Source organism: Antechinus flavipes, chromosome 3 (genome assembly GCF_016432865.1).
Source record: "Antechinus flavipes isolate AdamAnt ecotype Samford, QLD, Australia chromosome 3, AdamAnt_v2, whole genome shotgun sequence".
NCBI classification, from domain to species: Eukaryota; Metazoa; Chordata; class Mammalia; order Dasyuromorphia; family Dasyuridae; genus Antechinus; species Antechinus flavipes.
This window is the reverse complement of record NC_067400.1, coordinates 451,597,395-451,612,290: the sequence shown is the minus strand read 5'-3', so window position 1 is coordinate 451,612,290 and position 14,896 is coordinate 451,597,395. Positions and strand designations below refer to the sequence as shown.

The 14,896-nt window shown below is 37.6% G+C and overlaps 1 protein-coding gene across 1 annotated transcript in view; it reads left to right on the top strand.

Moving 5' to 3' along the window:
- Positions 1–689: 689 nt before the first annotated feature.
- The window catches only part of PDS5B (PDS5 cohesin associated factor B), a 219,276-nt gene continuing 205,069 nt past the window's right edge, over positions 690–14,896 (top strand). Inside the window, exon 1 of the mRNA XM_051986480.1 lies at positions 690–816. The gene's annotated coding sequence lies outside the window, so the exon portion shown is untranslated. The remainder of the gene's footprint in view (positions 817–14,896) is intronic.

Here is a 14,896-nt window from a genome sequence, read left to right as displayed (position 1 = left end):
GACATTCCATCAATAGTGTCCCTGTCCTCAGAGAGCTCACAGTCCAAAGGGGAAGACAACATACAAAAGGGGGAGAGAGGAAGTAAGAGGACAGCTTTTTTTTTTTAAATACTAAAATGTGTTTGTTGATGACTAAATGTAAAATAAATAATAACCAAAAGAAAGAAAGAAAGAAAAGCCAAAATATACAGTACAGAACAGTTGATTTTGTAAGGTAGTTTCTTCTGATTGGGCCAAAGTTCCCATCTAAGTGCAAAGTAAGTATACTATGTAATATAGCCAAACCTCTCTTTCTAGAACAAAATTCATTTCAATTTGTTATCTCCAGCACATGAAACGCAGAAGTCGGCTTCTATTTAGTGCTTTTCCTGAGAGACGCAAAAGAAACTGAAGAAGCGGGGTGATTGACAGCTGCCAGTGTGGGAGGGTGCGTGCTTTGAGCACGCGCGCGCGTACGCCGGCGCGCGAGGACGCGGTTAGCTAGGGAGGCGGGTTGGTCGGTTGACCGACACCCAGTCTAGCTTGTCCGCTGGTTTCAGGACAGCGTGTCGGTCGGCAGGGGGCGCTGCGCCCCCGCGCCGCGCTCTGCCTGCCCCTGGGTGCTCTCCGCGGCAGTTCGATTGGAGCAGCCGCCGGAGAACGCTTGGCGCCATTTTGAAGCGGAGAGGAGGAGGAACGGCCGGGTGAGCTGCGGAAGGGGAGGGGAGGGGGGGGGAGGAGGAGGCGATTGGATGCGGCGGCGGCGGCGGCGGCGGTGGCGGCGGCGGATCCCGGAGAGCAACGGAGTGAGAGGAGCAGCGAGTCCGGCAGCCGGAGGTAGGAAACAATTTAATTAATGGAAGAAAAGGTTTCTTCTTGCTCGCCCCGGCGCTCCATTTTCCCGCGGTCGGTAGCGTGTGGGTAAGGGTGCGCGTGTATGTCTTTGGCGGGGGCTGAAGCACCGCCCGCCCGCCCTGCAGAAGCCGCGGCCGTCCTGTCTCCGACTCGGCTCGGCTCGGCTCGGCTCGGCTCGCCTCGAGGGCTTAGCTGCCCCTTGGCCAAGAGGTGTCTCCGGCCTCGGGCGGGGGAGGGGGCGGGGGCCAGGACCTCCTGCGACCCCCTCCCACCCCCCCCCTGCACACACACACACACACACACACACGCGCGCGCGCGCGCACACAACACACACACGCGTGCGCGCGCCGCTGGCTTTATCCGCGGCTTCTGAGAAATTAAACTTGCCGCCTTCCTCCGGGCGGGGCGGCTGCGGGACCTGGGCTCTGGGCAGCCCGGGGAGGCGGGCGACCTTGGCCGCGGGGGCCGAGGAGCTGCCTCAGGTTTCCTGGGCTCCCCCTTCCCGCTCCTCCCCTCCCCCCGCTCCCCGGTGGCCGCTGCCGCCGCCGGCCTGGGCTCGGGCTCGGGCTTGGGCTGTTTCGCGGACCGCAGGCGGGCGGCGCGGTTCTCCTGTTGAATCCTCTGGCGGGTTTTTTCCCTTTCCAGGGGTGGAGTGGGTTGAGAAGGGGAGGAGAAAGGCAGCGCTGTGAAAGCCGGGGGGCTACAATCTCCCCGCCTGGCCCCTCTCCGGGGCTCCCCCGGTTCCCTCTGCCTGTTTGCCCTGACTCACGGCTGCCGGCACCCCGCAGCCGCCCCCTGCGCCCCACGAGTCCGGGGTTTCCCCTTTGCGCACACGTTGTCTCAGCCTTTGCTCTGAGTGAGAGGATACAATCTGTCCGTCGTTTTTATACTGTAACTTGTCAGTCACCTGAGGTAAATCTAACCGGCCGCCGGTGGAGACTATGGGCAAGGGAACCCTAGAATCTAATTGAGAAGGACTAGGACTTGCTTTAAATTACTGCACCATGGTGACAGTTGTGTTTGATCTGATTCTCGCGGTTGGAACCGGAATGAAAATTGTTATGGAACTGCAGAATATTCACATGTTCTTGTATATCTTGATGGCTAGTTTTGTCTCCCTTGTGGATACTTTTAAAAAAGTTTCTTGTTGTGGGGCATGCTTTTTGTTTGTATTTTAATTCCCCAGAACATATATTAAACTTAATATTTTAAGCATAGTTATTTAAGCGTATGAATTTGAACCATGAGGTATAAATCTGCATCGCACTGCACTACACTACTTAATGAGATATCGTAAGTTCAGTGCAGGTTTGAATCAAAAAGGGATATATATATATACACACACATACATACATACATATACATACAATACACATACCCCAGCACTGGAGCATAGTATTCTGAACTGTTAAGCAATAGTTAATATTAGAAAACATATTTTGAAGTGAAAACAGTCCTCTGAAAGTGCCTTTAGTTTATCAGTTCATTTTATTTGTTTCTACCCTTTTATTATGAAATATCTAGTGGGATGTTGGGGTCTGGTTTGCTATAGTATTCATGAAGTACATGCAGAAGTCTCTTAAGTGTCTTTACATTTAAGGATATATCCTCTTCTCAATTAAAGCTTAACACTTAAAAATCTATTTGTATTTTATTAGAGGAGGCAGATATAATTTTAAAATCTTACCATTTATATTTTGAATGACAATCTAATCATCATGCTATCTTAATAAATCTAGAAGTAGGTGTAAGAGTTGAATGGATTGTCCATCTTCTAAACCAGATATTTAGTGGGCTGCTTGGTCTGTTTTGCTATTGTTTATGAAATATACGGTAGTGTCTTTTTATATTTAAGGATATTTTTGTTGTTTAAGATCTTATATTCTCTTCTCAAATAATGCTAACACTTAAAAATCTGTATTTTATTAGAAGAGGCAGATTATAAATTTTAAATCTTAGCATTTACATTTTGAATGGCAATCTAATCAGCACTGCTTTAACAGATGGAGAAGTAGGTATAAGAATTGAATGGATTGTCTATTTTCTAAATCAGTTAATCTTATCTAATAGGAAAATCAAAATAAGATGAAACATAAATCAGAATTAAGGTTTGAATGAATACATTTTGGTCTTGGCACTCTGGAGTACACATTTTATATTGGATTGACATAATTAAAGACAATAAACCCTCCCACAAGTACGAATTGTTCAGGGGCAAGTTCAATCCCTAAAATGTGCTGTTTTTAGTGTGTTAGCATGTGCACTCTTATTTTTTATATCAGCACAGAATTTAATTGCTTGTGAAGAATAAGCAGATAAGTAATTAAAAGTTTAAATTGTAATAGTTTGGTTTTTTTATTTCAAAATTTAATTTTTTCTAAGGAACCATACATGTGTAATGAAACCATCTTAGAAACATAAGTTCATTAAAAAATGAGTTAAATCATATGGTTATTTGAACATTTAATTATGTGTGTGTGTATAGGAACCTATATTTCCTTTCAGAAATGCTTTTTATGTCTGCAGAAATAACATGTTACATTTAAGCTAATTTTTTTTTTTAACTCTTAATAATTTTTGTTGTGCTGTTCCATTTCTCTTTGGGTATCTGAATTTTATGTTCTTTAAAAAAACAAACAAACAAATATTTGCTTTTTTCCAGCATTTATTCTTTTCTTTCTCCATTGTGGCTGTCTCCTCTCATCATTTTAATTCTAGTATTCAGATTCTTCCCCCAATTTTTTTTTTTTTAAACAGCCTTCTTTTCTTTTTTTCATTTTCTTATAAGTAGGGGAAATTTTGATGGGATGATACGGATGCTTGCTGTAATGAAGTCACGTGATCAAGATTGCTTGTTTAAAATGACTTGTTACTATGAGTTGACTCTTGGTGGGGGAAAAGCCCTTCTGTGTTTTGAGGTTATTTTGTAAAATTGATTTAAAATAATGAGTACTTTCAGACTGGGGAATTATCAGGCAGTTTGTTATATCTGAGAAGAAATGATACCTTTCTCAAATTATTCTCTTGAGAATTGTAATAAAATTTATGTCCAAAACATTGGGAGAAACCAGAATTGCCACTTTCATGTGATTCAAAGGGTCCTTAGAACTTTTTGAGTTGTGATTTTTGAGGAGGAATTATCTGATCTGTGGAAATAGTATCAAGAAGACAATTTTAAAAATTCCTCTTTTTAGAAAGTAAGCAAATGTTAGTTTGTATGAATACTGATAAATAAGATAGAGCTTTATTGGATTATAAATTTTAGAGCTAGAAGGGAAATAAGAGCCGAAGCACATCCGATTTCTTTAGTTTTGAAAATGAGGAAACTGAGGCCTCGGGTCAAAATACCAGATATATGATGATGGAACCTAGACTGGAATTAAGGTCTTGACTCCTGGTTCAAGGGGTACTTTTCATTTAATACTTAGTTTGTGTGGGGGAGTGAGCCAGAGCCTGAACATAGGGTTCTTTGTATGGCAGTAAATTATTTCTTTCCCAGGCCACAAAATCAGCCAAGAAGTAGCATTTCAAAGTAAACTACCAGATGTTCTTTTGCTTAATCTAGCTTTGACAATTTCTATGGAGGTTGTGTCTAGTTACCTGCTTCTGAAGGTGTCTTTTTGTTTTTGTATGAAGCTGCTTGTTTTTTCATAATATAAATCTTCTCATAATATATAATGTTAGTTTTTATTTGTGAAACTTATAATTTGGTAAATGTAGTGTCATTTAAAAAATTCAAATTTGTATCTTTTTCCCCCTTAATTTTCAGTCTACCCCAAAGTCAATATCCATTACAGGATTTGAGATATTTAGAAAAGTTCGTGTTTTGACTTCCTTCTTATTATAGGGCAATTAAAAAATTATATAAGTGTATATACATATATACACCTATAGACACTGGGAATGAATTTATCTTTATATTTTCTATTTGAAGCTATCAAATCATTTGTAATATATCTTATTTTGGAGGAGTGCTAAGGCCCAATTCTTTGCCTAAAATATAGGCAGTTGTTTTTTAGGATAGTACTATATTTTTGTCTCCTTAGCAATTTAAATTAAGAATTAGTGCTACTTTGAGGTTAACATTTTCTTTAGTTTCGTTGTCAATAATTAATCATATTGTGTGACCAACAAACTGAAGACTGAGTATATATCAGCAAAATTTAGAGTTATAATGATGTTTAACTTAAATATTTATTTGACATGTTTGATGATAAGCAACAATTATCTACTTAATAAATGACTAATATTACACTTACAAGTCAAACCAAGCATTTTTAGAATAATGTGGAAGGGGTGAGAGGAAAAGTAGAAAGGGAAGCAGAACTTTTAAATCGGGCGACCCAAGTAAACTCAGGTACCCAGTGTCTTCTTTAGGCCAGATGTCACTGGTCTGGATATTTTGACAGATTCTCTGAGAGCCAGGGCAGTATTAATCCTGGGATTCCATTGAGTTTTTCTCAGTAGTGGTGGTGGTGATTGTCCTCTGTCCTTAAAGAATGAAAATAGGATTGGACAGCTTAGAGAGTAGCCCAGTGCTCCAAATTCTTCCTTGGTGTGGAGTAGAGAGAAGAAAGAAAAATTTGTGGTTCTGGAACCAGGAGGAAACAAAAATATCTTTTTCTTGTTTCTAGGATTAAATCATCTAAAGCTAGTTTGCATAATTTGTTCACTGAAAGTTGATACTTTTATTAAATACATAACTTTTCAACATTTCATATATAATGATAGTAAGTCTATGGATCGAGGTCTTTGCCAGAAGTCAGGAAGATCTGTTCTCTCTAGAGATAAATAGCATTTTTTTTTTAATCACGGGTTCTTTGGAATTGTCTTGGATCATTGTCTTGATCAGAGTAGCCAAGCCTTTCGCTATTGGCAATCCTCAAACTATTGCTGTAACAGTGTAGTGTTCTGTTTCTGGTTACTTCACTTTGGATGAGTTCATAAAAGTCTTCCCAGATTTTTCTGAAATTATACTGAAACTATCTTGTTTCTTATTTAGTATGGCACAATAGTATTCCATCACAGTCATATACCACAATTTAGTATTAATCCATTTCCCAGTTGATGGATGGACATCCTTTTGGTTTGACAAAGAGAACTGCTTTATCTTTGTACATTTAAGTCCTGTTTCCTTTTCTTTGATCTCATTGGGTACAGACCTAGTAGTGATATCATTGGGTTGAAAGATATGCACATTTTTATAGCCCTTTGGGCGTAGTTAGTTCCAAATTGTAGTCCAGTATGGTTGGACTAGTTTATAGTTCCACCATTAATGCATTAGTGTCTCAATTCTTTCACATTCGCTCCAATATTTGTCATTTTCCTTTTCTGTCATGTTAGCCATCTGATAAGTATGAGTTGGTTTCTCGGAATTAATTTGTTTTTCTCTAATCAGTAACACTTTAGAGAATTTTTTCATGTGACTTGATAACTTTGTAAATTTTGTGTTTCTTTTAAAAATATCAAGTCAGTTGATATAGTGGGTAGGATATTGGACTTTATAAACAGGGAGAGTAGAATTCAAATAGTGTTTACCATCTTTAACCATTGCTGCTTGACCATAAAGGTCAAGTCACTTTTCCTATTTGATCACTGATTCTCCCTCCCCTCCCCCCCAAGTTAACTTACCAAGACAGTTGCTATCTGTTTCTTAGAGGGAGTTTCTACACCAAGGAAAGCACAGATCTTTGTCCTATTGATACATTTACCAAATAATAGCATTTCACATATTGTAGTATGGTTGTAGCCCCTTAAAAGCACTTATGACTCGTTTAGCTTTTTAAAAACTATCTTTGTGGGATAACCATGAAGCACTAGCTACTTAGAGTACTACCAGCTTTGGAGTCAGAAGGATCTGAATTCAATCCAAGATCAGACACTAGCTCTGTGATCTTAGGCAAGTCACTTGATTGCCTCTCCTCTAAAAATAAATAAAATTACCCTGTGAACTTTATTTGTTAAACAAATTAGTGATTTAACAAATTAGTTCATTTCTGTTACTATCTTTTGGACAATAAAAGTAAAAAGATGATTATGTTGAAAGCATTTTGAACTCTTAATTTCTGTGACACTGAAATCATGATGATACAGGATTTCGAATATTATTAACATGTAGAATTCAGTTTTGTTGACAAGTTGTTACAGATATTTACGTTTGTACTTAAGGTTACATTCAGACTTTCTGAATAGTATTGATCTTTCTCTAAGAAAGAGAAAGGCAGCTAGTTATCATATATTAGAGTGTTGGACTTGGACTCAGAAAGACCTGGGTTCAAATTCCGTCTCAGACACTTATTACATATTTAACCCAGGGCAAGCCATTTAATAACCCTTCTAGGGCTCAGTTTCATCATTTGTAAAATAAGGGAGTTGGCCTTGTTTTTATGAGGCCCTTTTTAGTTCTACTTTGTACCTCTGTTTAACTAAGGTAAATGAAGGAATGCTATATTGATCTTTGTTCTGTGCACACTTCATTTATACTTGAGAACACTATAGAACTTACAGAAGCTTGAATAGAGATGGTGGATAACTGCAGCTTGAAATTCAGGATGCTATTTTTCAGTGATGATATTTATCTTTGGCTGTTGGTGAAGGGTACCATTATTTGTAGCAGTTTTATCTTGGTGTGTAAATAGTGGAGATGGATGCATTAGGCAACTATTGGCATGACCAATCCATGTGTCCTTCCTGTAGCCCATAGCAGATTGTGCTTTTTCTTGTAAGGAATATTTCAACTATAGATCTGAGACAAAGGCAAAGTACAAAACAGAGAGAGAGTCTCATAACTTTTTTATCCTTTCCCCATGCATTTATTCTTTAAATACAGGGGCAGAAGTGAAAGGAACATCCTTTCTGAATCGATAGTGACTGCTAGTAATATTTAGATATTTAAGTAGTAATCAAAATTATGTCTTAACTAGTTGGCTTGCCTAAAAAAATCCCCCCACTAACTAAAGTAATACTTAGAAAAAGGGAGAGAAGGGATTGTTTGTGGGAATGGCTGAGGTGGGGTTGTTTGAAGAAATAAATATATGTTTTAACATCTAGGAAGATGTTGGTAATGATTTTACTTGCTGAGAATGCCCAAAGTGCAGTGGAAAGAATCCGATCATGGAGTTAGTATAGCGGGATCCCTCCCTATGTGACCTTTGACAGGTCTGAGCCTCTTAGATTCCTGAGCTGTAAAAAGGGTAATAATTGGTTGTACAGACTCTCTTATAGAGTAGTTATGGGAAAAGTGTTTTGTAAACTGTAAAGTTTCTATATAAATGTAAGCTGACATTGCTATATCTATGCTGGTGCTACAACCTTTGATTCTAGTGTGAGAAAAAAATATTATAGGTGTGAAAATAATATCTAAAGTAGTGTGCAAGTTGTAATGGCTACACAAATTCATGTGAACTGTTGAGTTGCATATGGTCTATTGCTCTAAATTTAAAAGCAGAGTGTGATTATAGGTATTTGTGAATCCCAGAGAACTTTTGACCCACCCTGAGTATATAGCTTCCTATATATATATGAATATATGAATTCCAATATGAATTGGCCAAGCATGGTTCATAATTCATACTGATCAAACAGTTAAGTATTAATATCTCCTAGATAATGAGAGTACAAGAATGAGAACTAAACAACATTTGCCTTCAATAAACTTATATTCTATGGGAAAAAAGTATATAGGCATGAAAGTAAATGCTAAAATCTGTACAAAGTAAATTTGAACATGGGACAGACTATAGTATTTGAAGGAGGCATAATTAAATAATATCACGAAATTTGACAAATAATTATATATGTGGTAGCAGGACCAGAGAGAGGAGGAGATGAAGATGATTCAAGTTTGTACTCCTGGGTAAATGATTGTATGGTGGTATCTTTTATAGAAACAAAGAAGGTAGGAAGAGAAATGGTTTTTTTTGGGGGGGAGGATAATAAGTTCAGTTTTTGAAACTATATTTGACATACCTATGAACATCTAGTGGGAAATGTCCAGTTAAGCATTTGATTTCCTTTTTTTTATTGGGGTCTTTGATTATGAATTTCCCTTCTCCTTGCAAAGGCAAACCTTTTATTAATGATTTCCTAAATGACATATATAGTCCTATCCTCCATCCTATCCCTACTCATTTTCTCCACCAAATTGTCTCTACCATTATCTAATCATTGCTGTATCTTATTTTCATATTTTTCTATTTATTGGTTCTTTCCTTGTTGCCCCCAAACATCATTGTTTCCCCCTCCTTAAAAAAGTTCTTAATCTGACCATCCCCTCTTGTTAATCATATCATATCCTGTATTTCTCCTCTCATCTGTGGCTAAACTTCTTAAGAAAGTTATAATCAATGTCTCCATTTCATTCCCTTCTCTCTTCTGAACTCTAGAATCTGTCTTCTAATCATTATTCAACTGAAAATGCTCTTTCCAAAGTTACCAATAATCTCTTAATCACCATATTTATTGGTACTATTCTCACTCCTCTGCCACATTTGTCATTGTGATCACGTTCTTTTTTGAGATGCTTTATCCTTAGGTTTTTGTGTTTCTATTCTTTTCCTGGTTCTCCTATTTATGCAACCACTTCAGATTCCTTTTCTTGTTCTTCATTCCTTGTTGTTCCCACTAAATCCTCTAAGGTCTTTAAGCCCTTTCTCTTTTGGCTCTAAAAAAAGTAGTTTATTTGGTGATCTTAGCAGTGCCTGACACATAGTAGGCACTTAATTAGTGTTTATGGCTGACTGACTCCTATGGGTTGAGTTATACTTCTTTGCAGATAGTTCTCATATCTATGTATCAAGCCTCTCCTCAACTCCAGTCTTTTTTTTTTTTTAATAGCTTTTTATATACAAAACATATGCATGGGTAATTTTTCAACATTGACCTTTGCAAAAACTTCTCTTTCAACTTTTCCTCTCCTTTCTTCTACCCCTCCCCTAGATGGCAGGTAGTTCCATACATGTTAAATATACAATTCCAATCTTAACACTTTACACTGCTGTGGCATCTCTGAAAGTGTATTTTCTGTAGGCATCTCAAACCTCTTGCTCCCATTTTCTATGTTACTGTTAATCTCTTTATCACTCTCTGTCTCATTCATCTCCATATACAATTTGCTGTCAATTATTGTCATCCATCCTTCCACATTATTTCTTGTGTTAGGTCCCTTTCTCTCCACTCTTACAAATGTACTCTTAATTCACCTCTTGTTTGGGTTATTGCAGTAAGAAAACAACCAAGAGAGAACAAAGTTTAAACCCACATAGGAAATATCCAGGAAGAAGAAAGGGTAGTCAACAGTATCAAGTGTCACAAAGAAGCCAAAAAAGGATGAGTACTGAGAAAAAGGCCATTGCACATATTGTTTAAGAGATCCTGGATAACTTGGAAAAGTCAGATTATAAGGGGTTGTTGAGAAATGATCGAGAAAGGAAGTGGAGGCAGTGAATATTGACAAGTATTTCTAGTAGTTTACTAATGACAGAGGAAAGGAAATGGAAAAGTGAGGTATTGTCTTTAGAGTTTTTAAATTTATTTTAAAGGAAGGGGAACTTAAGACATGTTTGTAGATTGTAGGGAAAGAACAAATGAATAATAAGATTGGATATTAGAGGGACAGGGGAGGTGATTGCAGGGGAACTCTGCCTGAGGAGTAGAAATAGAGTCAGAACAAGAAAACGCAGCCATCAGCCAGCATCATACCATTCATATATGGAACCATCTGTTGTAGCAAATGGAGAAGTTTTGAATTCTGTGGATAAGTTCATTACCTTTGCAGTACATTTTCTAGGGATATACATATTGATAATGGGATAGAAACATACATTGCCAGAGGTAGTTCATTGTTTGTAAGGCTCTGAAGGACAGTGTGGAAGAGGAGAGGTATTAGACTTACTATCAAACTGAAGGTCTACAGAGCCATTTTACTGACCTTATTGTGAAACTTGGACAGTATAACAGTGCCATGCCAGAAAACTGAATCGCTTCCATTTGAATTGTAGGAAGATTCTGAAGATCACTTGGCAGGATAAGATACCAGACACTGAGATTTTTAATCAAATGGGGATGTAGATTGACATGTTAAGCTGAATAGAGGATGTGCTGTTGTTGGAAGAGCCTTGTGGCAGGCAGACTCATCAGGGCTACTGCAGTGGTCCAGGCAGGTGATGAGGGCCTACAAATGGCTGGTAACAGTATCAAAGAAAAGAAACTATGTATTGGAGAAATCTTATAAAGGTGAAATCTTGCCCTAGTGGCAAGAAACAAAATATGGGGCAGAGGAGAGGGAAGGAAGGGGCAGAGAATAAGAGTAAGGAGATAAAATATGACACCTAGGTTGCAAGCCTGAGGGAATGGGAAGATGATAGTACCTTCAGTAGTAATAAGGAAGTTTGCAAGGAGAGAGAGTTTATTTTTTTTTTTTTAATTTTATTTTATTTAATAATAACTTTGTATTGACACAATCCATGCCAGGATAATTTTTACACATTATCCCTTGCGATCACTTATGTTTCGTTTTTTCCCCTCCCTCCCTCCTCTCCCCCCCCCCCAGGATGGCAAGCAGTCCTATATATGTTAAATATGTTGCAGTATATCCTAGACACAATACATATTTGCAGAACCGAACAGTTCTCTTGTTGCACAGGGAGAATTGGATTCAGAAGGTAAAAATAACTCGGAAGAAAATCAAAAATGCAAATAGTTCACATTCATTTCCCAGTATTCCTTCTTTGGGTGTAGCTGTTTCTGTCCATCATTTCTCCAATGAAACTCAGTTAAGTCTCTTTGTCAGAGAAATCCACTTCCATCAGAATACATCCTCATACAATATCGTTGTCGAAGTGTATAATGATCTCCTGGTTCTGCTCATCTCACTTAGCATCAGTCCATGTAGGTCTCTCCAAGCTTCTCTGTATTCATCCTGCTGGTCATTCCTTACAGAGCAATAATATTCCATAACATTCATATACCACAATTTACCCAGCCATTCTCCAATTGATGGGCATCCATTCAATTTCCAGTTTCTAGCCACTACAAACAGGGCTGCTACAAACATTTTGGCACATACAGGTCCCCTTCCCTTTTTTAGTATCTCTTTGGGGTATAAGCCCAATAGAAACAGTGCTGGATCAAAGGGTATGCACAGTTTGATAACTTTTTGGGCATAATTCCAGATCGCTCTCCAGAATGGCTGGATTAAGGAGAGAGAGTTTAGAAGAAAAGATGAGTTCCATTCTGGGTTTTTTGAGGTTAAAAAGTCTATTGGACATCCAGTTTAAGATGCCAGAATGGAAGCCAGCAGAGAGATTAGGACAGGATGGTAGAATTGAAAAACATCAGCATGGAAATGATAATTAAATCCATGGGATCTGATGACATTAACAAGTGAAGTTATAATAGAGGAAGCAAAGAAGAGGATTTAGAACAGAGCCCTATGGGACACCTGGGTAGGAGGAATGATTTAGATCAGGATCCAGCTAAGGCAACTGAGAAGGAGTAAGTAAGCAGGAGGAGAACCCAGAGACAATGCTATTCCAAAACCATCCTTCCAACTCTGTTGGCTACTTAGTCCTCTAGGATCAAATACAGAATCCTCTGTTTAGCATTCAAAACCTTTTGTAATCCAGCATCCTTCCTTCCCCTCATCCTTTCCACTCCCCTCTATATGTTGTCTTTTTCCTAGGTTATAAATGTCAAATTAAACTTCCAAGCATTCAAATTCTACTGCAGAGTGCAGTTCTTTTGGGCCAATCACATTGTTCAAATGCCAAATGTATGTTTGACAAAAAGATTTTATGGAGAACTCACACAGGGTAAGTGCTTACAAAGTCCAATACAAAGATATTCTCAAAGTATTAAGAACTTTAGAATTGATTTTATGAGATGGTAGAGACACTGGCACAGGACTGCCCAGCCTGACATGCTCTCATCAGAGAAGCTGGTGTGCTGGAGGAGTAAAGAAGAATTGAATTAGCTTAGAAGAAACAAGAGTTGTACAAGTTAGAGAATTCAACCCAATGACTATTTGTGTGTCCAACCTGTGGCAGAGCATTCTGAGCTCATTTTGGTCTAATCAACCCTAGTTGGACATACCAATTTGACTAACATAATGATGTCATTTTAGTCCCCTTTGAGAATGAAGGACAACAACCAACCTGCTAACCAACCAACTCCTAATCACTTTGTAGTGAAGGAGAGAATTGGAGGTAAGGTGTTTTGAGATGTAATGAAGGGGAGAAGGAGTTGTTTATGTTGGATGTATTTTTTCCCCAGCTCATTATCAGCTGAATGGGAGCCATGCAACTATTAAAAGGGGTAAGGGTGATATAAGAGGATTGAGGAAAGGAAGAAAGAGCTGTAACAAATGGGAGAGTTAATTAGGAAAGAATAAAAACCTTTAATTCTTGTCTGGCTTTTAGACTCTAAGTGACTTATCCAGGAGTGTGTAGCTAGAACCTGAAGCTGTATGTGAACTCAGGTCTTCCTGACACCAAGCCCAGAATTGTGTAGTAAAAACAATATCACTAAACAAAGCAAGAATTTTTTTAGTTTTTCCACTCCTGCTTTGCAGTGTGATATTGGGGAAATCATTTGACTTCAGTTAAAATAGAGATATCATTTATTTGGCTGAGTCCAGGAGTATTTATTGTTTGGTTTCTAGGTTTTGTTCATCACAACTTTAACATTGATGTTTATAAAAACAGGATTAAAGTCCAGAACATATTTATAATCCCATTAAGTCTTCAGTTATTCTTATTTCAATATTTTTGTTGGAAAAGATAGCTTATTTTATTTTTCTTATTGTTGTTTTAAGTAAGATTTTATTTATTTTTTTTCTTTGTCACCATAATTTCTTCCAATATCACTCCCCTTCACAGACAGCCATCCCATACCAGCTTAGCTTATCAGTGTATCACAAAAATGTGCAAATATTTAGATGGATGTCTCATATTTCCAACGGAGCAGAAGTAAGAGTGTATTCTTTCTTCTGTTCTTTTGAGCCGTAATTGTTCATATACTTTTTTTTTAACATTGCCTTTTGATACTTTTTTTAGTGCTTCTTTCCATTTATATTTTTGTAATATATTGTTTGTGTATAATGGGGCTTTTTTTTTTTTAGCTTTATTCTAGTTCATGTAGGTCTTTACATGCATTTCTCTTTTCATCCAGCACAAAAATAGTTCATTATTGTTAGGTACTATGCTTTGTTTAGCTATTCCCTAATTGATTAGCATCTACTTTGTTTGCAATTCTTTGCTATTAAAGAAAAAGTGTTCTAAATATTTTAGCATATATGGCAATTTTCTTCTCATCAGTGGTTTCTTTGTGGGTATAAACATAGCAGTGGAATCTCCAGATCAAAGGGTATGGACATTTTAATAGCTTCGTTTGCATAATTCCAAATTGCTTCCCAAAAAAGCTGTACTGATTTAGAGTTCCAGAAGCAATGCACTAATGTACTTATCTTCCCACAACTCCTCCAGTAAGACTATTCTATCTTTTGCCATCCTAAAGGGTGTAGGATAAAACCTCAGCATTGTTTTGATTGACATTTCTCTAATACTGTTAATTGTAGTTCTTCTTTTGAGAACTGTTCACATGTATATATGTATAAATATACTTTTATATTTGTATACATATATGCTTATATGTACATGTCTCTATATAAGTATGTATCTACCCCTGTTTATTATATACATTTGTGTATATATACATGTTATATGCATTTGTTGTTTATCTTTGATTTCCAAATCAGGGAAATTTTAAATAACGATTCCCCCCGCCCCCATTTTATTATTTTTTCTTCTTATGTGTGCATTTGTGGGGAAGCTTTTTGTTTTCATGTAATTATAATTATCTGTTGCCCCATTTCTTATTTGATTAAAAATGTATCACCTGCCCATAACTGTGAGAGGTATATGTTCTGCTTCTCTTGTTTTATAATACGATCTTTTTAAATTAAAGTCACATAAACTTGTTTTGTGGAATATGTTGTAAGGAGAGCTTCATTATCTTAAAAAAATGCCAGGTTCTACTTATTAGAGGACACTAGAGATACTTAAAT